Source organism: Pogoniulus pusillus, chromosome 3 (genome assembly GCF_015220805.1).
Source record: "Pogoniulus pusillus isolate bPogPus1 chromosome 3, bPogPus1.pri, whole genome shotgun sequence".
Lineage (NCBI taxonomy): Eukaryota > Metazoa > Chordata > Aves > Piciformes > Lybiidae > Pogoniulus > Pogoniulus pusillus.
In genome coordinates, this window is record NC_087266.1 from 29,026,994 (window position 1) to 29,053,233 (window position 26,240).

A 26,240-nucleotide genomic window follows, 5' to 3' on the forward strand; every position below is an offset into this window, starting at 1 on the left:
CTTCTCTCCATTTTAGGGGCATCTACACCCACACCCCGCTATGGAGGCGGGAACCCCACACGGGTTCCCAGCTGAGCGCAAAGGCACTCGGACCGGGGCCCGCTTGCGGGTGGGTCGACGCCGGCGAGTCGAGAGCTTGGCCTAGCCCCGCAGCTACAGGAAGCAGACTCAGGAGCCAGGCAGCGGGATTTCACGGCCAAAGGCCTGGGACATGGCGGGGGGAGGCCCTAGCTCCAAGCCCGGGGCCAAGGCGCACACGCTAAGACAAACAAACCTGACGCCACGCCTCTGAAAGCCTGGGGCCAGACATACCCACCCTGATTACAGGGCGGTTCCCTCCTTCAACCTTCCGCCGGGCACCGGGACGCACAGCCCTACTTACAGGCCGGCCGCTCTCGCCTCGGCACTCCCAAAAACGCCTTCGGAGCCACGGGCTCCAGACTGCGCCCAGCTTACGGGCCGGCCCTCCTGGCTGCAGCACAGCAACTCCTCTTCAGGAGCCCAGGGAGCCACCTCGACCCTCTAAGGGCCCAGGAAGGAGCGCTCCTGAGAGCTGCCGAAAACAGCCTCCTAGGACCTGCTTACAGGGACCTCCGGCTGCTCCTGGGGACGCACAAGGACAGAGGGGGACAGACGGCTCCACGACTCATCGCACAGGCCCCGACTACAGGCCTGTTGAGCTGCCACGTTGACAACAGGACAGGCTGCCACGGAGCAAGACGCCCAGGCCCTCAACTGCACGGCCTTGGCTGTGTCCCTAGAGGACAAGGAGGGGCAAGCTGAGCTCCCACTCCGCTCGGGGACTCCAAGGAGACTCCCCTGTTACTGCCCAGAGCCCCTCTTTCCCTCCTGGGAAGCCTAAGCTAAGCTACAGCACTTTTCACAGCAACCTACACGACAAGCACGCTCAGGCACACAAGCACACACACGCAGAGGCAAGAAGGGGGAGGCCATACACACACCTCTTCCCAGGAGAGGGAGCAAGCTCTGGGCAGCCACTCTTGGGACAGCCATCCTTACCCCAGAGCAGGAGAGAAGAGGGTCAGACTTGCCCTCGCCAGACCGTGTGGTCTTCAGGGAGGCCTCGGGACACCACAGGCCTTCAGGGGCGGCCAAAGGACAAAAGCTGCGACACGCCCCAAGTACAGGCAGTCACGCTGCACAGGCAGCCCACAGCTGACCAGCTGCAGGGCTGCGCAAAGGACCCTACGCCGCTTACCGGGGGGGGGCTCGGCGGCCAAGTTGATCCCTTTCCCCCACGGGCGTGCTGACACCGGCTCACGGCCTCCTTACAGGCCAGCCGGGCTCCGGGCAGCCAAGGGAGCAAAGCCGCAAAAGGCAAACGACGGCACAAGCAAAGACCGAGCCCTGCTTACAGGGAGGTCAGGTCGCCCAGCGCAAAGCCAACCAGGCCACACTCAAGGTGACGGCAAAGCTCTCGTCTTACCACACCTTCGGTCAGGGGCCAGGCCCTTTGCCCAGAGGGCCTTGCCCGTCTCCTTTTTCCAGCCTGACGCCACTCCTCTTCTCGACTCCTCTTACCACGCCATTCCGTGCCACGCCTCCTCCACTGTCGGTGCCAGCTACCGCTGAGGAAGGAGAACAGTCTTAGGCCTCAGTGGCGCCTCTTCCTCCGTACCCACGGCAAATGGGCACCTCCCCAGGGGCACCACCCGGCCAGCTTCCCACCCGCAGGCAGCCTCAGCGCCACAAAGCCCTCCCACTTTGACTTCTCTCACCCAAGCGGTGCACGGCAGACTCCCGGTCAGGACTGGAGACTGGCTGCGAGGCGGGAACGCCAGACAAATCCAGCTGGGCACGCAAAGCAGCCGCCGCAGAGCCTGCACGATCCTGCTTACAGGGCGCTGCAGTCGCTGCCGGCATCAAAAAGCGCCTGGGACGCCGGGGCACGGAGCAGGCCCCGACCGACAGGGCAGCCCTGCTCCCACACGCCCACGGAGGCTCCTTCTCTCCATTTTAGGGGCATCTACAACCACACCCCGCTATAGAGGCGGGCACCCCACACGGACTGCCAGCTGAGCGCAAAGGCACTCGGACCGGGGCCCGCTTGCGGGTGGGTCGACGCCGGCGAGTCGAGAGCTTGGCCTAGCCCCGCAGCTACAGGAAGCAGACTCAAGAGCCAGGCAGCGGGATTTCACGGCCAAAGGCCTGGGACATGGCGGGGGGAGGCCCTAGCTCCAAGCCCGGGGCCAAGGCGCACACGCTAAGACAAACAAACCTGACGCCACGCCTCTGAAAGCCTGGGGCCAGACATACCCACCCTGATTACAGGGCGGTTCCCTCCTTCAACCTTTCCGCCGGGCACCGGGACGCACAGCCCTACTTACAGGCCGGCCGCTCTCGCCTCGGCACTCCCAAAAACGCCTTCGGAGCCACGGGCTCCAGACTGCGCCCAGCTTACGGGCCGGCCCTCCCGGCTGCAGCACAGCAACTCCTCTTCAGGAGTCCAGGGAGCCACCTCGACCCTCCAAGGGTCCAGGAAGGAGCGCTCCTGAGAGCTGCCGAAAACAGCCTCCTAGGACCTGCTTACAGGGACCTCCGGCTGCTCCTGGGGACGCACAAGGACAGAGGGGGACAGACGGCTCCACGACTCATCGCACAGGCCCCGACTACAGGCCTGTTGAGCTGCCACGTTGACAACAGGACAGGCTGCCACGGAGCAAGACGCCCAGGCCCTCAACTGCACGGCCTTGGCTGTGTCCCTAGAGGACAAGGAGGGGCAAGCTGAGCTCCCACTCCGCTCGGGGACTCCAAGGAGACTCCCCTGTTACTGCCCAGAGCCCCTCTTTCCCTCCTGGGAAGCCTAAGCTAAGCTACAGCACTTTTCACAGCAACCTACACGACAAGCACGCTCAGGCACACAAGCACACACACGCAGAGGCAAGAAGGGGGAGGCCATACACACACCTCTTCCCAGGAGAGGGAGCAAGCTCTGGGCAGCCACTCTTGGGACAGCCATCCTTACCCCAGAGCAGGAGAGAAGAGGGTCAGACTTGCCCTCGCCAGACCGTGTGGTCTTCAGGGAGGCCTCGGGACACCACAGGCCTTCAGGGGCGGCCAAAGGACAAAAGCTGCGACACGCCCCAAGTACAGGCAGTCATGCTGCACAGGCAGCCCACAGCTGACCAGCTGCAGGGCTGCGCAAAGGACCCTACGCCGCTTACCGGGGGGGGCTCGGCGGCCAAGCTGATCCCTTTCCCCCACGGGCGTGCTGACACCGGCTCACGGCCTCCTTACAGGCCAGCCGGGCTCCGGGCAGCCAAGGGAGCAAAGCCGCAAAAGGCAAACGACGGCACAAGCAAAGACCGAGCCCTGCTTACAGGGAGGTCAGGTCGCCCAGCGCAAAGCCAACCAGGCCACACTCAAGGTGACGGCAAAGCTCTCGTCTTACCACACCTTCGGTCAGGGGCCAGGCCCTTTGCCCAGAGGGCCTTGCCCGTCTCCTTTTTCCAGCCTGACGCCACTCCTCTTCTCGACTCCTCTTACCACGCCATTCCGTGCCACGCCTCCTCCACTGTCGGTGCCAGCTACCGCTGAGGAAGGAGAACAGTCTTAGGCCTCAGTGGCGCCTCTTCCTCCGTACCCACGGCAAATGGGCACCTCCCCAGGGGCACCACCCGGCCAGCTTCCCACCCGCAGGCAGCCTCAGCGCCACAAAGCCCTCCCACTTTGACTTCTCTCACCCAAGCGGTGCACGGCAGACTCCCGGTCAGGACTGGAGACGGGCTGCGAGGCGGGAACGCCAGACAAATCCAGCTGGGCACGCAAAGCAGCCGCCGCAGAGCCTGCACGATCCTGCTTACAGGGCGCTGCAGTCGCTGCCGGCATCAAAAAGCGCCTGGGACGCCGGGGCACGGAGCAGGCCCCGACCGACAGGGTAGCCCTGCTCCCACACGCCCACCGAGGCTCCTTCTCTCCATTTTAGGGGCATCTACACCCACACCCCGCTATGGAGGCGAGCACCCCACACGGGCTGCCAGCTGAGCGCAAAGGCACTCGGACCGGGGCCCGCTTGCGGGTGGGTCGACGCCGGCGAGTCGAGAGCTTGGCCTAGCCCCGCAGCTACAGGAAGCAGACTCAGGAGCCAGGCAGCGGGATTTCACGGCCAAAGGCCTGGGACATGGCGGGGGGAGGCCCTAGCTCCAAGCCCGGGGCCAAGGCGCACACGCTAAGACAAACAAACCTGACGCCACGCCTCTGAAAGCCTGGGGCCAGACATACCCACCCTGATTACAGGGCGGTTCCCTCCTTCAACTTTCCGCCGGGCACCGGGACGCACAGCCCTACTTACAGGCCGGCCGCTCTCGCCTCGGCACTCCCAAAAACGCCTTCGGAGCCACGGGCTCCAGACTGCGCCCAGCTTACGGGCCGGCCCTCCCGGCTGCAGCACAGCAACTCCTCTTCAGGAGTCCAGGGAGCCACCTCGACCCTCCAAGGGTCCAGGAAGGAGCGCTCCTGAGAGCTGCCGAAAACAGCCTCCTAGGACCTGCTTACAGGGACCTCCGGCTGCTCCTGGGGACGCACAAGGACAGAGGGGGACAGACGGCTCCACGACTCATCGCACAGGCCCCGACTACAGGCCTGTTGAGCTGCCACGTTGACAACAGGACAGGCTGCCACGGAGCAAGACGCCCAGGCCCTCAACTGCACGGCCTTGGCTGTGTCCCTAGAGGACAAGGAGGCGCAAGCTGAGCTCCCACTCCGCTCGGGGACTCCAAGGAGACTCCCCTGTTACTGCCCAGAGCCCCTCTTTCCCTCCTGGGAAGCCTAAGCTAAGCTACAGCACTTTTCACAGCAACCTACACGACAAGCACGCTCAGGCACACAAGCACACACACGCAGAGGCAAGAAGGGGGAGGCCATACACACACCTCTTCCCAGGAGAGGGAGCAAGCTCTGGGCAGCCACTCTTGGGACAGCCATCCTTACCCCAGAGCAGGAGAGAAGAGGGTCAGACTTGCCCTCGCCAGACCGTGTGGTCTTCAGGGAGGCCTCGGGACACCACAGGCCTTCAGGGGCGGCCAAAGGACAAAAGCTGCGACACGCCCCAAGTACAGGCAGTCATGCTGCACAGGCAGCCCACAGCTGACCAGCTGCAGGGCTGCGCAAAGGACCCTACGCCGCTTACCGGGGGGGGGGCTCGGCGGCCAAGCTGATCCCTTTCCCCCACGGGCGTGCTGACACCGGCTCACGGCCTCCTTACAGGCCAGCCGGGCTCCGGGCAGCCAAGGGAGCAAAGCCGCAAAAGGCAAACGACGGCACAAGCAAAGACCGAGCCCTGCTTACAGGGAGGTCAGGTCGCCCAGCGCAAAGCCAACCAGGCCACACTCAAGGTGACGGCAAAGCTCTCGTCTTACCACACCTTCGGTCAGGGGCCAGGCCCTTTGCCCAGAGGGCCTTGCCCGTCTCCTTTTTCCAGCCTGACGCCACTCCTCTTCTCGACTCCTCTTACCACGCCATTCCGTGCCACGCCTCCTCCACTGTCGGTGCCAGCTACCGCTGAGGAAGGAGAACAGTCTTAGGCCTCAGTGGCGCCTCTTCCTCCGTACCCACGGCAAATGGGCACCTCCCCAGGGGCACCACCCGGCCAGCTTCCCACCCGCAGGCAGCCTCAGCGCCACAAAGCCCTCCCACTTTGACTTCTCTCACCCAAGCGGTGCACGGCAGACTCCCGGTCAGGACTGGAGACGGGCTGCGAGGCGGGAACGCCAGACAAATCCAGCTGGGCACGCAAAGCAGCCGCCGCAGAGCCTGCACGATCCTGCTTACAGGGCGCCTGGGACGCCGGGGCACGGAGCAGGCCCCGACCGACAGGGTAGCCCTGCTCCCACACGCCCACGGAGGCTCCTTCTCTCCATTTTAGGGGCATCTACACCCACACCCCGCTATGGAGGCGGGAACCCCACACGGGCTGCCAGCTGAGCGCAAAGGCACTCGGACCGGGGCCCGCTTGCGGGTGGGTCGACGCCGGCGAGTCGAGAGCTTGGCCTAGCCCCGCAGCTACAGGAAGCAGACTCAGGAGCCAGGCAGCGGGATTTCACGGCCAAAGGCCTGGGACATGGCGGGGGGAGGCCCTAGCTCCAAGCCCGGGGCCAAGGCGCACACGCTAAGACAAACAAACCTGACGCCACGCCTCTGAAAGCCTGGGGCCAGACATACCCACCCTGATTACAGGGCGGTTCCCTCCTTCAACTTTCCGCCGGGCACCGGGACGCACAGCCCTACTTACAGGCCGGCCGCTCTCGCCTCGGCACTCCCAAAAACGCCTTCGGAGCCACGGGCTCCAGACTGCGCCCAGCTTACGGGCCGGCCCTCCCGGCTGCAGCACAGCAACTCCTCTTCAGGAGTCCAGGGAGCCACCTCGACCCTCCAAGGGTCCAGGAAGGAGCGCTCCTGAGAGCTGCCGAAAACAGCCTCCTAGGACCTGCTTACAGGGACCTCCGGCTGCTCCTGGGGACGCACAAGGACAGAGGGGGACAGACGGCTCCACGACTCATCGCACAGGCCCCGACTACAGGCCTGTTGAGCTGCCACGTTGACAACAGGACAGGCTGCCACGGAGCAAGACGCCCAGGCCCTCAACTGCACGGCCTTGGCTGTGTCCCTAGAGGACAAGGAGGGGCAAGCTGAGCTCCCACTCCGCTCGGGGACTCCAAGGAGACTCCCCTGTTACTGCCCAGAGCCCCTCTTTCCCTCCTGGGAAGCCTAAGCTAAGCTACAGCACTTTTCACAGCAACCTACACGACAAGCATGCTCAGGCACACAAGCACACACACGCAGAGGCAAGAAGGGGGAGGCCATACACACACCTCTTCCCAGGAGAGGGAGCAAGCTCTGGGCAGCCACTCTTGGGACAGCCATCCTTACCCCAGAGCAGGAGAGAAGAGGGTCAGACTTGCCCTCGCCAGACCGTGTGGTCTTCAGGGAGGCCTCGGGACACCACAGGCCTTCAGGGGCGGCCAAAGGACAAAAGCTGCGACACGCCCCAAGTACAGGCAGTCATGCTGCACAGGCAGCCCACAGCTGACCAGCTGCAGGGCTGCGCAAAGGACCCTACGCTGCTTACCGGGGGGGGGCTCGCGGCCAAGCTGATCCCTTTCCCCCACGGGCGTGCTGACACCGGCTCACGGCCTCCTTACAGGCCAGCCGGGCTCCAGGCAGCCAAGGGAGCAAAGCCGCAAAAGGCAAACGACGGCACAAGCAAAGACCGAGCCCTGCTTACAGGGAGGTCAGGTCGCCCAGCGCAAAGCCAACCAGGCCACACTCAAGGTGACGGCAAAGCTCTCGTCTTACCACACCTTCGGTCAGGGGCCAGGCCCTTTGCCCAGAGGGCCTTGCCCGTCTCCTTTTTCCAGCCTGACGCCACTCCTCTTCTCGACTCCTCTTACCACGCCATTCCGTGCCACGCCTCCTCCACTGTCGGTGCCAGCTACCGCTGAGGAAGGAGAACAGTCTTAGGCCTCAGTGGCGCCTCTTCCTCCGTACCCACGGCAAATGGGCACCTCCCCAGGGGCACCACCCGGCCAGCTTCCCACCCGCAGGCAGCCTCAGCGCCACAAAGCCCTCCCACTTTGACTTCTCTCACCCAAGCGGTGCACGGCAGACTCCCGGTCAGGACTGGAGACGGGCTGCGAGGCGGGAACGCCAGACAAATCCAGCTGGGCACGCAAAGCAGCCGCCGCAGAGCCTGCACGATCCTGCTTACAGGGCGCTGCAGTCGCTGCCGGCATCAAAAAGCGCCTGGGACGCCGGGGCACGGAGCAGGCCCCGACCGACAGGGTAGCCCTGCTCCCACACGCCCACGGAGGCTCCTTCTCTCCATTTTAGGGGCATCTACACCCACACCCCGCTATGGAGGCGGGAACCCCACACGGGTTGCCAGCTGAGCGCAAAGGCACTCGGACCGGGGCCCGCTTGCGGGTGGGTCGACGCCGGCGAGTCGAGAGCTTGGCCTAGCCCCGCAGCTACAGGAAGCAGACTCAGGAGCCAGGCAGCGGGATTTCACGGCCAAAGGCCTGGGACATGGCGGGGGGAGGCCCTAGCTCCAAGCCCGGGGCCAAGGCGCACACGCTAAGACAAACAAACCTGACGCCACGCCTCTGAAAGCCTGGGGCCAGACATACCCACCCTGATTACAGGGCGGTTCCCTCCTTCAACTTTCCGCCGGGCACCGGGACGCACAGCCCTACTTACAGGCCGGCCGCTCTCGCCTCGGCACTCCCAAAAACGCCTTCGGAGCCACGGGCTCCAGACTGCGCCCAGCTTACGGGCCGGCCCTCCCGGCTGCAGCACAGCAACTCCTCTTCAGGAGTCCAGGGAGCCACCTCGACCCTCCAAGGGTCCAGGAAGGAGCGCTCCTGAGAGCTGCCGAAAACAGCCTCCTAGGACCTGCTTACAGGGACCTCCGGCTGCTCCTGGGGACGCACAAGGACAGAGGGGGACAGACGGCTCCACGACTCATCGCACAGGCCCCGACTACAGGCCTGTTGAGCTGCCACGTTGACAACAGGACAGGCTGCCACGGAGCAAGACGCCCAGGCCCTCAACTGCACGGCCTTGGCTGTGTCCCTAGAGGACAAGGAGGCGCAAGCTGAGCTCCCACTCCACTCGGGGACTCCAAGGAGACTCCCCTGTTACTGCCCAGAGCCCCTCTTTCCCTCCTGGGAAGCCTAAGCTAAGCTACAGCACTTTTCACAGCAACCTACACGACAAGCATGCTCAGGCACACAAGCACACACACGCAGAGGCAAGAAGGGGGAGGCCATACACACACCTCTTCCCAGGAGAGGGAGCAAGCTCTGGGCAGCCACTCTTGGGACAGCCATCCTTACCCCAGAGCAGGAGAGAAGAGGGTCAGACTTGCCCTCGCCAGACCGTGTGGTCTTCAGGGAGGCCTCGGGACACCACAGGCCTTCAGGGGCGGCCAAAGGACAAAAGCTGCGACACGCCCCAAGTACAGGCAGTCATGCTGCACAGGCAGCCCACAGCTGACCAGCTGCAGGGCTGCGCAAAGGACCCTACGCCGCTTACCGGGGGGGGGGCTCAGCGGCCAAGCTGATCCCTTTCCCCCACGGGCGTGCTGACACCGGCTCACGGCCTCCTTACAGGCCAGCCGGGCTCCGGGCAGCCAAGGGAGCAAAGCCGCAAAAGGCAAACGACGGCACAAGCAAAGACCGAGCCCTGCTTACAGGGAGGTCAGGTCGCCCAGCGCAAAGCCAACCAGGCCACACTCAAGGTGACGGCAAAGCTCTCGTCTTACCACACCTTCGGTCAGGGGCCAGGCCCTTTGCCCAGAGGGCCTTGCCCGTCTCCTTTTTCCAGCCTGACGCCACTCCTCTTCTCGACTCCTCTTACCACGCCATTCCGTGCCACGCCTCCACCACTGTCGGTGCCAGCTACCGCTGAGGAAGGAGAACAGTCTTAGGCCTCAGTGGCGCCTCTTCCTCCGTACCCACGGCAAATGGGCACCTCCCCAGGGGCACCACCCGGCCAGCTTCCCACCCGCAGGCAGCCTCAGCGCCACAAAGCCCTCCCACTTTGACTTCTCTCACCCAAGCGGTGCACGGCAGACTCCCGGTCAGGACTGGAGACGGGCTGCGAGGCGGGAACGCCAGACAAATCCAGCTGGGCACGCAAAGCAGCCGCCGCAGAGCCTGCACGATCCTGCTTACAGGGCGCCTGGGACGCCGGGGCACGGAGCAGGCCCCGACCGACAGGGTAGCCCTGCTCCCACACGCCCACGGAGGCTCCTTCTCTCCATTTTAGGGGCATCTACACCCACACCCCGCTATGGAGGCGGGAACCCCACACGGGCTGCCAGCTGAGCGCAAAGGCACTCGGACCGGGGCCCGCTTGCGGGTGGGTCGACGCCGGCGAGTCGAGAGCTTGGCCTAGCCCCGCAGCTACAGGAAGCAGACTCAGGAGCCAGGCAGCGGGATTTCACGGCCAAAGGCCTGGGACATGGCGGGGGGAGGCCCTAGCTCCAAGCCCGGGGCCAAGGCGCACACGCTAAGACAAACAAACCTGACGCCACGCCTCTGAAAGCCTGGGGCCAGACATACCCACCCTGATTACAGGGCGGTTCCCTCCTTCAACTTTCCGCCGGGCACCGGGACGCACAGCCCTACTTACAGGCCGGCCGCTCTCGCCTCGGCACTCCCAAAAACGCCTTCGGAGCCACGGGCTCCAGACTGCGCCCAGCTTACGGGCCGGCCCTCCCGGCTGCAGCACAGCAACTCCTCTTCAGGAGTCCAGGGAGCCACCTCGACCCTCCAAGGGTCCAGGAAGGAGCGCTCCTGAGAGCTGCCGAAAACAGCCTCCTAGGACCTGCTTACAGGGACCTCCGGCTGCTCCTGGGGACGCACAAGGACAGAGGGGGACAGACGGCTCCACGACTCATCGCACAGGCCCCGACTACAGGCCTGTTGAGCTGCCACGTTGACAACAGGACAGGCTGCCACGGAGCAAGACGCCCAGGCCCTCAACTGCACGGCCTTGGCTGTGTCCCTAGAGGACAAGGAGGCGCAAGCTGAGCTCCCACTCCGCTCGGGGACTCCAAGGAGACTCCCCTGTTACTGCCCAGAGCCCCTCTTTCCCTCCTGGGAAGCCTAAGCTAAGCTACAGCACTTTTCACAGCAACCTACACGACAAGCATGCTCAGGCACACAAGCACACACACGCAGAGGCAAGAAGGGGGAGGCCATACACACACCTCTTCCCAGGAGAGGGAGCAAGCTCTGGGCAGCCACTCTTGGGACAGCCATCCTTACCCCAGAGCAGGAGAGAAGAGGGTCAGACTTGCCCTCGCCAGACCGTGTGGTCTTCAGGGAGGCCTCGGGACACCACAGGCCTTCAGGGGCGGCCAAAGGACAAAAGCTGCGACACGCCCCAAGTACAGGCAGTCACGCTGCACAGGCAGCCCACAGCTGACCAGCTGCAGGGCTGCGCAAAGGACCCTACGCCGCTTACCGGGGGGGGGGCTCGCGGCCAAGCTGATCCCTTTCCCCCACGGGCGTGCTGACACCGGCTCACGGCCTCCTTACAGGCCAGCCGGGCTCCGGGCAGCCAAGGGAGCAAAGCCGCAAAAGGCAAACGACGGCACAAGCAAAGACCGAGCCCTGCTTACAGGGAGGTCAGGTCGCCCAGCGCAAAGCCAACCAGGCCACACTCAAGGTGACGGCAAAGCTCTCGTCTTACCACACCTTCGGTCAGGGGCCAGGCCCTTTGCCCAGAGGGCCTTGCCCGTCTCCTTTTTCCAGCCTGACGCCACTCCTCTTCTCGACTCCTCTTACCACGCCATTCCGTGCCACGCCTCCTCCACTGTCGGTGCCAGCTACCGCTGAGGAAGGAGAACAGTCTTAGGCCTCAGTGGCGCCTCTTCCTCCGTACCCACGGCAAATGGGCACCTCCCCAGGGGCACCACCCGGCCAGCTTCCCACCCGCAGGCAGCCTCAGCGCCACAAAGCCCTCCCACTTTGACTTCTCTCACCCAAGCGGTGCACGGCAGACTCCCGGTCAGGACTGGAGACGGGCTGCGAGGCGGGAACGCCAGACAAATCCAGCTGGGCACGCAAAGCAGCCGCCGCAGAGCCTGCACGATCCTGCTTACAGGGCGCCTGGGACGCCGGGGCACGGAGCAGGCCCCGACCGACAGGGTAGCCCTGCTCCCACACGCCCACGGAGGCTCCTTCTCTCCATTTTAGGGGCATCTACACCCACACCCCGCTATGGAGGCGGGAACCCCACACGGGCTGCCAGCTGAGCGCAAAGGCACTCGGACCGGGGCCCGCTTGCGGGTGGGTCGACGCCGGCGAGTCGAGAGCTTGGCCTAGCCCCGCAGCTACAGGAAGCAGACTCAGGAGCCAGGCAGCGGGATTTCACGGCCAAAGGCCTGGGACATGGCGGGGGGAGGCCCTAGCTCCAAGCCCGGGGCCAAGGCGCACACGCTAAGACAAACAAACCTGACGCCACGCCTCTGAAAGCCTGGGGCCAGACATACCCACCCTGATTACAGGGCGGTTCCCTCCTTCAACTTTCCGCCGGGCACCGGGACGCACAGCCCTACTTACAGGCCGGCCGCTCTCGCCTCGGCACTCCCAAAAACGCCTTCGGAGCCACGGGCTCCAGACTGCGCCCAGCTTACGGGCCGGCCCTCCCGGCTGCAGCACAGCAACTCCTCTTCAGGAGTCCAGGGAGCCACCTCGACCCTCCAAGGGTCCAGGAAGGAGCGCTCCTGAGAGCTGCCGAAAACAGCCTCCTAGGACCTGCTTACAGGGACCTCCGGCTGCTCCTGGGGACGCACAAGGACAGAGGGGGACAGACGGCTCCACGACTCATCGCACAGGCCCCGACTACAGGCCTGTTGAGCTGCCACGTTGACAACAGGACAGGCTGCCACGGAGCAAGACGCCCAGGCCCTCAACTGCACGGCCTTGGCTGTGTCCCTAGAGGACAAGGAGGGGCAAGCTGAGCTCCCACTCCGCTCGGGGACTCCAAGGAGACTCCCCTGTTACTGCCCAGAGCCCCTCTTTCCCTCCTGGGAAGCCTAAGCTAAGCTACAGCACTTTTCACAGCAACCTACACGACAAGCATGCTCAGGCACACAAGCACACACACGCAGAGGCAAGAAGGGGGAGGCCATACACACACCTCTTCCCAGGAGAGGGAGCAAGCTCTGGGCAGCCACTCTTGGGACAGCCATCCTTACCCCAGAGCAGGAGAGAAGAGGGTCAGACTTGCCCTCGCCAGACCGTGTGGTCTTCAGGGAGGCCTCGGGACACCACAGGCCTTCAGGGGCGGCCAAAGGACAAAAGCTGCGACACGCCCCAAGTACAGGCAGTCATGCTGCACAGGCAGCCCACAGCTGACCAGCTGCAGGGCTGCGCAAAGGACCCTACGCCGCTTACCGGGGGGGGGGCTCGGCGGCCAAGCTGATCCCTTTCCCCCACGGGCGTGCTGACACCGGCTCACGGCCTCCTTACAGGCCAGCCGGGCTCCGGGCAGCCAAGGGAGCAACGCCGCAAAAGGCAAACGACGGCACAAGCAAAGACCGAGCCCTGCTTACAGGGAGGTCAGGTCGCCCAGCGCAAAGCCAACCAGGCCACACTCAAGGTGACGGCAAAGCTCTCGTCTTACCACACCTTCGGTCAGGGGCCAGGCCCTTTGCCCAGAGGGCCTTGCCCGTCTCCTTTTTCCAGCCTGACGCCACTCCTCTTCTCGACTCCTCTTACCACGCCATTCCGTGCCACGCCTCCTCCACTGTCGGTGCCAGCTACCGCTGAGGAAGGAGAACAGTCTTAGGCCTCAGTGGCGCCTCTTCCTCCGTACCCACGGCAAATGGGCACCTCCCCAGGGGCACCACCCGGCCAGCTTCCCACCCGCAGGCAGCCTCAGCGCCACAAAGCCCTCCCACTTTGACTTCTCTCACCCAAGCGGTGCACGGCAGACTCCCGGTCAGGACTGGAGACGGGCTGCGAGGCGGGAACGCCAGACAAATCCAGCTGGGCACGCAAAGCAGCCGCCGCAGAGCCTGCACGATCCTGCTTACAGGGCGCCTGGGACGCCGGGGCACGGAGCAGGCCCCGACCGACAGGGTAGCCCTGCTCCCACACGCCCACCGAGGCTCCTTCTCTCCATTTTAGGGGCATCTACACCCACACCCCGCTATGGAGGCGGGAACCCCACACAGGCTGCCAGCTGAGCGCAAAGGCACTCGGACCGGGGCCCGCTTGCGGGTGGGTCGACGCCGGCGAGTCGAGAGCTTGGCCTAGCCCCGCAGCTACAGGAAGCAGACTCAGGAGCCAGGCAGCGGGATTTCACGGCCAAAGGCCTGGGACATGGCGGGGGGAGGCCCTAGCTCCAAGCCCGGGGCCAAGGCGCACACGCTAAGACAAACAAACCTGACGCCACGCCTCTGAAAGCCTGGGGCCAGACATACCCACCCTGATTACAGGGCGGTTCCCTCCTTCAACTTTCCGCCGGGCACCGGGACGCACAGCCCTACTTACAGGCCGGCCGCTCTCGCCTCGGCACTCCCAAAAACGCCTTCGGAGCCACGGGCTCCAGACTGCGCCCAGCTTACGGGCCGGCCCTCCCGGCTGCAGCACAGCAACTCCTCTTCAGGAGTCCAGGGAGCCACCTCGACCCTCCAAGGGTCCAGGAAGGAGCGCTCCTGAGAGCTGCCGAAAACAGCCTCCTAGGACCTGCTTACAGGGACCTCCGGCTGCTCCTGGGGACGCACAAGGACAGAGGGGGACAGACGGCTCCACGACTCATCGCACAGGCCCCGACTACAGGCCTGTTGAGCTGCCACGTTGACAACAGGACAGGCTGCCACGGAGCAAGACGCCCAGGCCCTCAACTGCACGGCCTTGGCTGTGTCCCTAGAGGACAAGGAGGGGCAAGCTGAGCTCCCACTCCGCTTGGGGACTCCAAGGAGACTCCCCTGTTACTGCCCAGAGCCCCTCTTTCCCTCCTGGGAAGCCTAAGCTAAGCTACAGCACTTTTCACAGCAACCTACACGACAAGCATGCTCAGGCACACAAGCACACACACGCAGAGGCAAGAAGGGGGAGGCCATACACACACCTCTTCCCAGGAGAGGGAGCAAGCTCTGGGCAGCCACTCTTGGGACAGCCATCCTTACCCCAGAGCAGGAGAGAAGAGGGTCAGACTTGCCCTCGCCAGACCGTGTGGTCTTCAGGGAGGCCTCGGGACACCACAGGCCTTCAGGGGCGGCCAAAGGACAAAAGCTGCGACACGCCCCAAGTACAGGCAGTCATGCTGCACAGGCAGCCCACAGCTGACCAGCTGCAGGGCTGCGCAAAGGACCCTACGCCGCTTACCGGGGGGGGGGCTCGGCGGCCAAGCTAATCCCTTTCCCCCACGGGCGTGCTGACACCGGCTCACGGCCTCCTTACAGGCCAGCCGGGCTCCGGGCAGCCAAGGGAGCAAAGCCGCAAAAGGCAAACGACGGCACAAGCAAAGACCGAGCCCTGCTTACAGGGAGGTCAGGTCGCCCAGCGCAAAGCCAACCAGGCCACACTCAAGGTGACGGCAAAGCTCTCGTCTTACCACACCTTCGGTCAGGGGCCAGGCCCTTTGCCCAGAGGGCCTTGCCCGTCTCCTTTTTCCAGCCTGACGCCACTCCTCTTCTCGACTCCTCTTACCACGCCATTCCGTGCCACGCCTCCTCCACTGTCGGTGCCAGCTACCGCTGAGGAAGGAGAACAGTCTTAGGCCTCAGTGGCGCCTCTTCCTCCGTACCCACGGCAAATGGGCACCTCCCCAGGGGCACCACCCGGCCAGCTTCCCACCCGCAGGCAGCCTCAGCGCCACAAAGCCCTCCCACTTTGACTTCTCTCACCCAAGCGGTGCACGGCAGACTCCCGGTCAGGACTGGAGACGGGCTGCGAGGCGGGAACGCCAGACAAATCCAGCTGGGCACGCAAAGCAGCCGCCGCAGAGCCTGCACGATCCTGCTTACAGGGCGCTGCAGTCGCTGCCGGCATCAAAAAGCGCCTGGGACGCCGGGGCACGGAGCAGGCCCCGACCGACAGGGTAGCCCTGCTCCCACACGCCCACGGAGGCTCCTTCTCTCCATTTTCGGGGCATCTACACCCACACCCCGCTATGGAGGCGGGCACCCCACACGGGTTGCCAGCTGAGCGCAAAGGCACTCGGACCGGGGCCCGCTTGCGGGTGGGTCGACGCCGGCGAGTCGAGAGCTTGGCCTAGCCCCGCAGCTACAGGAAGCAGACTCAGGAGCCAGGCAGCGGGATTTCACGGCCAAAGGCCTGGGACATGGCGGGGGGAGGCCCTAGCTCCAAGCCCGGGGCCAAGGCGCACACGCTAAGACAAACAAACCTGACGCCACGCCTCTGAAAGCCTGGGGCCAGACATACCCACCCTGATTACAGGGCGGTTCCCTCCTTCAACCTTCCGCCGGGCACCGGGACACGCAGCCCTACTTACAGGCCGGCCGCTCTCGCCTCGGCACTCCCAAAAACGCCTTCGGAGCCACGGGCTCCAGACTGCGCCCAGCTTACGGGCCGGCCCTCCCGGCTGCAGCACAGCAACTCCTCTTCAGGAGTCCAGGGAGCCACCTCGACCCTCCAAGGGTCCAGGAAGGAGCGCTCCTGAGAGCTGCCGAAAACAGCCTCCTAGGACCTGCTTACAGGGACCTCGGGCTGCTCCTGGGGACGCACAAGGACAGAGGGGGACAGACGGCTCCACGACTCATCGCACAGGGCCCGACTACAAGCCTGTTGAGCTGCCACGTTGACAACAGGACAGGCTGCCACGGAGCAAGACGCCCAGGCCCTCAACTGCATGGCCTTGGCTGTGTCCCTAGAGGACAAGGAGGGGCAAGCTGAGCTCCCACTCCGCTCGGGGACTCCAAGGAGACTCCCCTGTTACTGCCCAGAGCCCCTCTTTCCCTCCTGGGAAGCCTAAGCTAAGCTACAGCACTTTTCACAGCATCCTACATGACAAGCACGCTCAGGCACACAAGCACACACACGCAGAGGCAAGAAGGGGGAGGCCATACACACACCTCTTCCCAGGAGAGGGAGCAAGCTCTGGGCAGCCACTCTTGGGACAGCCATCCTTACCCCAGAGCAGGAGAGAAGAGGGTCAGACTTGCCCTCGCCACACTGTGTTGAGCTCAGTGAAACCTCGTGAGGCTCCTTCTTTCCATTTTAGGGGCATCTACACCCGCTCCCTGCTAAGGGGGCGGGCACCCCACACAGGCTGCCACCTGTGCACAAAGGCACTCGGACCAGTGTTGGTGCCCCGGGCACGTCCCTTTTTTCCTTGGGCTCAAAGAAGGAGGTGTTACTGAAGCCTAAGTCGGTCCTCCTTCCTTGGCAGCAGCTGGCACCCATGCTGAAGAGGTGTGGCATGGAACGTCGAAGGAAGAGGCATCGCGAAGAGGATCGCCATCGGGATGGACAACAGGAGACAGGCAAGGCACTCTGGGCAAAGGGACTCGCCTCTGACTGTAACTGTGGTAACACAAGAGTATCTTGTCTCACAGATACTGCCTTAGGTCTCTCTTCTAAAATGTTACCCACATCCCCTCTGTTGTTTGGGATTTCCCTCCAAAATGGTCATGGTCTCCCCTATGTTTTTCTTGCATTATGTCAGCTTTGTCCCACCCAATCACCTCAGCTTTTCCGTCCTACAATCTTCATTTTTATCCCCTAGAGACTAACTCACTTTTTTCCCTATAAAATATCATTTGTGTCCTCGTGTTTACCTCAGATTTTTCCTCCAGAGTTTTCATTTTCTTCCCAATAGACCTGTTCATCTTTTTTCTCCAAAATATCACTTCTCTGCTCTCAAGTCACCTCTGTTTTCCCTCCATCATCTTTGTTCTCTGTAAAAGAGAGAAGAACACCCACAACATTCAACAAAAAAAGATTTAATTTATTTGGCTAAATACTTTCTATTTTAACAAAAAATATATTTTCCCACAATCTAATATATAATTGCAAGGAGGTTTCTAAACCCATAAATGCTATTTATAGCAAGGATTTAAAACCTCAACCCACCCCTGCCCTTTAAGGGCCTGCTGCAAATCAGTAGCAACAGATCTCCAGCTGGAAAGCAGAAAGGAACTTATATTAAAAACAGATGTCGTTATTTGGGAGTTTCCTGCCCTTTCCCCCACGAATTCACCAGGCTAACTCAGGCAGCTGGAAATTAAGGAATTAAGCTGTATTTACAGTGTGGCACAAATACACAAGCATATATACAAATATTTACAAACATAAACAATTATCAACAAGTAGTAGAAGTAATACAGAAATGCAAAACCCCTCCCGAACAGCAGAGCCCACCAGGACAGCTTTTAATCCAACTCCTCTCCTTTCTACAAAAGAGGCTAATAGAGCCACAGAGCAGGAGGTAACAAGCCTACAGAAGAAATTCCTTTTCTCCAAATAAGAAGTTAAAGGTGGTTGGAGATCAGTTCCCAAGGCTGGCACTTCACAGCAACTCACCAGAGAGATGTTTCTGTCCCCATTTTCCAAAGGGAATCCCATTCTGAACCACTTGCAAGGAGGAACTGGGTTTCCAATAGCTCTGCATTCTGCTATCAAAGCATCCCCCAACAGTCAGGGTTTGTGGTTGAGGCTCCACACATCTCTCCAACTTGATTTTGGGTAAAGCAATTCAGCTCCCTAAAAAAAGTGGGTAGGGGGGGCAGGCCAGTGAGATAATTTTGTATAAACCCCAAAGGCATTTCACAGGAAGCCTCATCCTTTAACCCATTTCATGCTGGAAATCCCATCCCCTGTGCTTCCTGGTTGGCCAAGAGTCACGGAACAAAGCAAGGCACCAGCCTGTAGATGCCTGCTGCCTTGTGGCCACCAAATATAGAGACCCCTCAGGAGCCCCCAGAGGACACCAGACCAATTTAGGTGCTCACAATAACTCTTTTCATGTCCTCAAAACCTCATTTCGTACCTCTTTAGATGACCCTGGAATCCTCAAACATGACCCTAGACCCTTTTACAGGCCTTTAAGAGACCCCTGCAGACATCTACACAACTCTACACACCCACACACACCTGAACAGATGCCTACAGACACTCAAAGACCTCTCACAACACCTACAAATGGCTACAGATATCTGGAGATCCCTGCAAACCCCCAAAATCTAACTACTGACCCCTCCAGACCCACAGAGACATCTACAGACATCGACAAGCCTCTATAGAACCCTAGAGACCTCTAACGGGACCCTACAGACACACAGACATGCACAGACTTCTACACACCCCTGCATATGCCTGAAGACCTCTATAGAAGCCAGCAAACACCTACACACCTCTGACAGACTCCTTCTGGCCTGCAAGCTTACACAGTCTGCTCACACTCAGCTTCTCCCAAGCACCCCTAAGGCCTTCTCAGGGATGTTTTTTATCACCTCCACCCCCAGCCTGCAGTCACAGGCAGGCTTGCTCCCACCCACATGCAGCACTCTGCATTTGCTCTCGTTGAACCTCACAAGCTTCACCTGGGCCCAGCTCTCCTGCCTGCCCAGGTGTTTTCTGGGTGCCATCCTGTCCCCCTGTTTTCTCCACAGCACCACTCAGTTTGGGGCCATCTGCAAACACACTGCCAATGCACCTCTATCTCATTTGGGACAGTCACAGTTTAGAGACATTAGACAAAAGTGTCCTGGAGCCAAAGAACTCCTTAACTGAATGCAGACACCTACAGATCCCTCCACACCTTTAACAGACCACTGCAGTCCACTGTGAAACTCTACAGAGCCCTCCAGACCTCCACAGACCCATTAAAAGGCACCTCCAGACCCAGGCAAACCTCTACAGACAACTAACAGACCCTTGTAAATCTCTACAGGCATCTACGGACTCCTGCAGATGCCTGTAAACACATACAGACCCCTACAAAGCTCCACAGACCCCTTCAGATATTTAACAGACCCCTGCCCATATCTACAGACCCCTCCAGAGCCTTAAATGATGCCTGCAGACACCTACAGACCCACACAGAAACCTCCTAACACCTACTCAACTCTACACACCTCTGCAGACTCTTTCAGACCCTGACAAATATCTACAGACCCCTACACACCTCTGCAGACACCCACAGTCACCTACACACCACCACAGACATGGACAAAGCTCTACAGACACCTTCAGACCCCTCCACACCTTTAAAAGTTGCCTAGAGACTCCTACAGAACCCTGCCAAAATCCTCAGATCCTGACAGAGCTCTGCAGACCCCTCCAGACATTTAAAAGGTGCCTGCAGACCTCCACACACCCCTAGAGACAGTTGCAGGCACCCACATTCCTCTACAAAGCTCTAGAGACCTCTACAGACAAATACAGACCCCTCCAGATATTTAATAGGTGCCTGACGGAGCTCCACAGACCACTTCAGACCTTTAAAAGATGCCTGCAGACACCTGCAGACCCATAACAGAAACCTCCAGACACCTACTGAATGCTACAGACACTTGCAGACCCCTACAGAAATCTACAGACCTCTCCAGTCTCCTAGAGAGCTCTAGAGACCCCTCCCGACCTTTCAATAGACCCCTGCATATCTTTAAGAGGCCCCTAGAGACCCCCAAAGACCTCTACAGACTTCCAGAGAGCCCTCCAGACCCCTAAGTGCACCTACAGATGCCTCCAGACCCCCAGACACCTCCGCAGACTCAGAAACACCTCCAGACCTTTTAGAAGACCCCTGCAGACATGTACAGACCTGGACAGACTTCTACAGATGCTTGCACACCCCTGCAGACACCAGCAGACTCCTCCTGGCCTGCAAGCTCACACCACGTGCTCACACTCAGCTTCTCCCAAGCACCCCCAGGGCTGCTCTTTATTGCCTCCGCCCTCAGCCTGCAGTGACAGGCAGGCTTGCTCCCGCCCACATGCAGCACTCCGCATTTGCTCTCGTTGAACCTCACAAGCTTCACCTGGGCCCAGCTCTCCTGCCTGCCCAGGTGTTTTCTGGATGCCATCCTGTCCCTCTGCTTTCTCCACAGCACCACTCGGCTTGGGGCCATCTGCAAACGTGCTGCCACTGTACCTCAATCTCTCTGCTTGAACACCTCCAGGCACGGTGACTCCACCACCTCTCAGGGCAGCCTTGTGCAGATCCCTTGAGCATAACATAATAAAGAGGCATGAAGTAAATAAGTAAATATTAAGTGATATGCAGTAGCTGGCAATAACTGCCCTCTCCTGATTGTCATTTCAGAATCATGGAACCACAGATCTGTTGAGGCTGGAAGAGACCCTTGAGATCACCAAGTCTTGCCTCAAGCTCACAATCCCACCACCACTACTAAGCCACTACCATATCTGGAGGACAACCTTCTGTTAGCTTTCACAGGAGACGGCATGGGCAGGCACGGGGAGGTCTAGGAGCACTGAGAACAGGTTTTGGAATTGCTGGGGGCAGAGAGAGGGACTAGGGGCACTGGGGCTACATTGGGCACGCTGGATGGCATAGAGTGTCACTGGGAACACTGCAGAGACTGGGGGACACTGAGTATTATGGGGAGCAGTGAGAGGGACTGGGCAGCACTTGGTTTTACTGGCAGCAGCAGGAAGAGACTTGGTGATACTAGAAGGATACGAGGGCCACACTGGGAACAATGCCAGCACTAGGAAGGAGGTGGGGGATTACTGGGAACACTAGAAGCCTTGGAAGCACTAGGAAGGAAATTTGGAGTTACTGGGACAGCCTGGGAGGACACTACAGCCATACTGGGAGTGTACAGAGTGTTATGGATAATACTTGGATGAGATTTTTTAATTACTGGAAGCACTGGTTGGTCTGGGAAGACCTTTGAGGTCTGGGGTTATGGGAAGGGATTTCGGAGTTACTGGGAGCAGCAGGAGTGACTGAAGGGCTCTGGGTATTACGGGGGACCCTGGCAAAGGATTTTGGAGTTACTGGGAACACTAGGAGGGACTGGGATGCATTGTCTGTTACTGGGTGCACTGGAAAGCAGGGGCAGCACAATAGGTTTTACTGGGAGCACTGGCAGAGACTGGGCAGCACTTGGTCTTACCGGTAGCACCAGGAAGTTTGGGATACTGGTAGTAACTGGGAGGACACTGAAGCCGCACTAGGAAGGAGATTTGGGGGTTCCTGCAAGCACTGGGAAAGAAGTTTGGGGTTACTGGGGGTCACTGGGAGGCACTGGGCAATACTGGAAACAGCACCGAGTAATAAAAACCTGCCGGGTTTGGTCTGGGCAAACTCAGCCTCAATCTGTGAACAGCCTGGGACTAAAAGTGCCCTTTGAGAGCACAGAGCAGTGCAGTTCACATACGGCAGCCACCTGTGCCCTCCCCTCCAAACCACGACAGCAGCAGCAGTGGCAATGAGGGTGAGAATATGAGCCACCAGAGTGCATGTGCCGCATCCATATGAATGTGCAGCGCTGCACCAATGTCAGCACCATCAGGGACTGGGGTCATTGGGAGCACTGGGAAGCATTGGATGTTACTGGGATCACTGAGAGGGGCTGGGATGACACGGGGATAACCAGGAGGCCTGGGAAGTTTGGGGCTGCTTGGAGCACTGAGTGGACACTGGAGCCACCCTGGGAACAGAAGAATGGGCTGGCAGTGCACATAGTGCTAGTGGGAGCACTTGCATGAGATCCTGGAGTTCCTGGGAGCCCTTCTAATCCATTCCAGGATGGCACTGGCCTTCTTGGCCACAAAGGGCACATTGCTGGCTCATGGGCATCCTTCTGTCCACCAGGGCCCCCAGCCCCCAGCCTAGCCTGCTCCCTGGGCTGCTTCTTTCCCAGCTGCAAGACTCTGCAGCTGTCCTCCTTGGATTTTATTCCATTTCTCCCCACCCTGGTCAGGCCTGCCTCAATGGCAGCACTGCCTGAGGGGCTGCCAGGCACTCCTCCCACTTTCAAGTTTCTCTTCTGGCTGCTTCTGCTCACCCTGTCAAAGAAGTCAGACACCAAAGTTTTATGCTCAGAGCTAAGTGTTCCCTTTCCCCAGCCCTGAGTGGCTTGCGCTGCCACAAGGCAATGAAGAGAACTCTAAAACAGCAAAGAAACAACAAGAAAAATATCTCTTACTTGTCTTGCTTGACCATCTGCCAGCTGGAATTCCAAATCCAGGCTCCTTCCCAGTTCCTTCACCACTATGTTTAGAGACTCCTTGCTACGAGCAGCAGCAGCGGAAACACAGCCTGGCGCCTAGACGTCCCCTTGCCCAGCAGCATCTCTTGGGCTGCTCAACACTGTCTGGACTCCAGCAAGAAGGAGAACCAATTCAGATGAATGCCAGCTGCTGCAGGGCACTGCTTTCCTCAGCATAACCATCAGCTGTGTGATGACTCACAGCCACAGGACACAAGAAGACACAAAGCAGGGGAGTTCAAAGAGCACCCTGCCCTTGTGAAGCCATTGATAAATTAGAGCCATAGAATTGTCTTGATTGGAAGAGACCTCCAAGATCATTGAGTCCAACTCATCAACCCAACCCCGCCATGGCCACCCGACCATGTCCCCAGGTGCCATGGCCACAGCTTTCCTAAATGCCTCCAGGGATGGGGACTCCACCAGCTCCCTGGGCAGCCTGTGCCAATCCCTGACCACTCTTGTAGCAAACAAATTCTTCCTCATCTCCAACCTGATCCTCCCCTGGCACCATTTCAGGCCATTTCCTCTCCTTCTGTCTCAGGGTAATAGAGAGAAGAGCCCAACCCCCACCTCACTCCAACCTCCTTTCAGGGAGCTGAAGAGAGCAATGAGGTCTGCCCTCAGCCCCCTCTTTCCCACATGAAACACCTCCAGTTCCCTCGCCACACCTGTGCTCCAAACTGCCAACTTTCCTGCCCTTCTCTGGACCCATATCAGCCTCTCAATAGCCTTCTAGGAGCCAGGGTCCAAAACTCAACAACTATTTGAGGTCTAGCTTCACCAGAGCTCAGCACACGGGGACAATCCCTGCCCTGCTCCTGCTGGCTGCACCACTGCTAATCCAGGCCAGGATGCTGCTGGCCTTCTTGGCCACCTGAGCACACTGCTGGCTCATCTTCAGCTGCCTGCTGATACCCCACCCCAGGACCTTTTCTGCTGGCCACTTTCCAGCCACTCTGCCCTAAGTCTGCAGTGTCCATGGGCTTGTTGTGACCCAAGTGCAGGACCTGGCATTTGGCTGTTTTAAACCTCATTAACTGACCTTGGTCCATCCATGCAGCCAGGCCAGATTTCCTTTGCACAGCCTTCCTTCCCTCCGGGAGGTTCTTTGCTTTTCCCTTCCCCTTCCTTCCCATTTCCCATTCCCTTTCACTTCCCCTTCTCTTTTCTTCACTTTCAATTCCCTTTCCATTTCCCTTCTCTTTCCTTCCTTCCCCCGCTCCATTTCCCTTCCCTTTCTCTTCCTTCCCACTTTTATGCACAGAATAATTGATCTTAGCCTCAACGAGTCTACAACCACATAGCACAGACACAAAAGGTTATCATCTTATGCCCACAAGGACTGTAGCAAGGTGAGACGCACAGAAGTGACAAAGAAAGTGTTCCAGGGTTTTATAGTCCAAGTTGAACAGGGCTGCCTTTTTTTTCACAAAAGGAAGCCTCAGGACAGTTGTGGAGGAGAACCTTTTGCTGAGTACTGCAGTCGTACTGGCTAGAAGAAAACTGCCTTACTATCCTCATTGTGATGTGGAGTGATCAGGGCCTGAATTATCAAGGCCGGAAGAGACTTCAAGCATCAGCCAGTTCCAACCCCCCTGCCACAGGCAGGGACACCTCGCACTAGAGCAGGTTGTCCAGAGCCACATCCAGCCTGGCTTTAAAAACTTCCAGGGATGAGGCTTCCACTGCCTCCCTGGGCAGCCTGTTCCAGTCTGTCACCACCCTCATGCTGAACAACACCCTAAAAGTTTCTTGGAGCTCCCTTCTATTGGCATACGCCGGTGGAGCACCTGGGTAAAATGACTCTTTGTTCACCAATATGGTTAGATGGTCATACTCCACTTTATTTGCATGATACTGTTGTGGAGGCAGGAATTAATGTGTGGCCAAGTCGGGAATTTTATACAAAAATAGTTACTTTATTTTCCCAAAAGCCCGCCCCCAAAACTATATATACAAAGATTAATTTAGTTTAATTATCAGAGTCAGTCGCATGAGAATCATCTACAGGGATACCATCAATAATCTGACTATTTTGGAAGTCAGAAGTTGGAAAAGGCTTTAGCTATTAATTAATAGCAGTTTTCTTACTAATAAAGTTGAGCCAAAATAACTCACGATCAGGCTGGCTTCCTGGTGAGGTTTGTCTCTCTCGTTCTCCTGCAGAAGCTGTCAGAGTCGTTAAGAGGTATTCGGCTCTTACAAAGGTATCAATGGGGAAGCAATCCTTTGAAGCTTTCTGTATTCACCTTAGGCGAGCGAGGAGGGGGGGGAGTCTCAGGCAGACACGAACATCCAGGCATGGATGAAATCCAAGGTGGGAACCCCCAAAGGCGGGAAGACCCCAATATTTATACCCTCACTAGACAAAAGGCAGAGTTACCACACCTTAGTCGCGAAAGCGCACAGCCAATCCTGGCCAGATCTCAGCACGGGCACTGCATGGGGCACTCCTCATGCGGGCAGGACCCCTTTGCTCACGCCCTTCACGCCCGCAGGGCAGGCAAGGCGGGGGGGGGGGGGGGGGAAACCAGGCGGCTTTCCCTCTTCCCTGACGTCAAGGCAGGAGAGGAATTTAGGGGTACAGGACTCCAGGACAGATACATTATGCATTCTTACAAGAGGCGTGCTCCACCAAGATTGGCTACATATAGAGGGTACAGGGTTACATGTAAGGCATGGATAGGTCAGTATATCATAACAATCTGAGGGTCAGCCTCTGGGGCTGGCTAAACTCTGCCCACCTGCAGTTGCACTCCACCCCCTGCAGCTGCATGTGGGGGGTTGCTACCCAGCGCCTGGTATCTAACTCTCAAGATGGATTCAAGGACGCTCTCAGCATGGGTTGCTCATGTTTATCATTCTGTGTCCTCTGCTAGCAAGAATTTCTCCAACACCCTTCAGATGCTGGAAGGCCACAAGAAGGTCTCCTCAGAGCCTTCTCCTCTCCACACTCAGCAACCCCAACTCTCTCATCTGCCCTCTCAAAAAAACAAAACATTGACAATTAAGAGGTTCAGATGAAAATTTCCCAACCTGATTTTCACCAGCCAAACACTTGCCTGACTCCTCTGCTTGCCGCAGGCAGGAAGGAAGTTGGCAGCTCCTCTGCTTCAGGCATTCTGGGCTCAGACCGCATGCTCTCAGATTCTGAGGCCACAGAATGTGCTCGCTGTCCTGAGGGGAGAAGAATTACTTCAGATTTTCTCAGCACTTGAAATATTTTAATTAACAGGCTAAAAAACCCCAAACAGGCTTGGAGCAACCTGGGCTAGTGGAAGCTGCCCCTGCCCAGGGCAGAGGGGCTGGAACTAGATGAGCTTTGAGGTCACTTCCAACCCAAACTCTTTGATGATTTGATGACCATAAAGAACAGCCTGGAAGGGGAAGAAAAGAGTGAAGAGCTCTTGAAAACTGTCACTTTCCCACCTTTTCAGTACTAGCAGCAGTTTCATTTTGGAGGGGTTTTTGTTCATTGGCTTGGAGTATTTTTAGAGTTGGAAGGGACCTCTGGTCCAATCCTGCTGCTAAAGCAGGGCACCCACAGCAGCTT

General features: G+C 59.5%; 4 long non-coding RNA genes across 5 annotated transcripts in view; all 4 read right to left on the reverse strand.

The window, feature by feature from the left end:
• Positions 1-20,362, reverse strand: part of LOC135191275 (uncharacterized) — a 104,989-nt gene extending 84,627 nt beyond the window's left edge. For both annotated transcript variants that reach the window (XR_010308788.1, XR_010308787.1), the window contains exons 1-3: positions 20,266-20,362; positions 18,024-18,203; positions 17,279-17,398 (exon numbers count right to left, since the gene is read on the reverse strand). This is a non-coding gene — a long non-coding RNA (uncharacterized LOC135191275). The remainder of the gene's footprint in view (positions 1-17,278; positions 17,399-18,023; positions 18,204-20,265) is intronic.
• Positions 1,458-9,363, reverse strand: LOC135173838 (uncharacterized). Its single transcript, XR_010301449.1, has 5 exons — positions 9,286-9,363; positions 7,320-7,456; positions 5,384-5,520; positions 3,418-3,554; positions 1,458-1,589 (listed from the first exon to the last, which is right to left on the reverse strand). It is a non-coding gene; the product is annotated as an uncharacterized LOC135173838 (long non-coding RNA).
• Positions 11,228-15,176, reverse strand: LOC135173843 (uncharacterized). Its single transcript, XR_010301451.1, has 3 exons — positions 15,099-15,176; positions 13,161-13,297; positions 11,228-11,359 (listed from the first exon to the last, which is right to left on the reverse strand). It is a non-coding gene; the product is annotated as an uncharacterized LOC135173843 (long non-coding RNA).
• Positions 20,363-20,487: 125 nt separating the features above from the next.
• On the reverse strand, positions 20,488-22,873 carry LOC135191283 (uncharacterized). The gene is made up of 3 exons (XR_010308789.1): positions 22,622-22,873; positions 21,587-21,675; positions 20,488-20,667 (listed from the first exon to the last, which is right to left on the reverse strand). It is a non-coding gene; the product is annotated as an uncharacterized LOC135191283 (long non-coding RNA).
• Between the last annotated feature and the right edge of the window lie 3,367 nt (positions 22,874-26,240).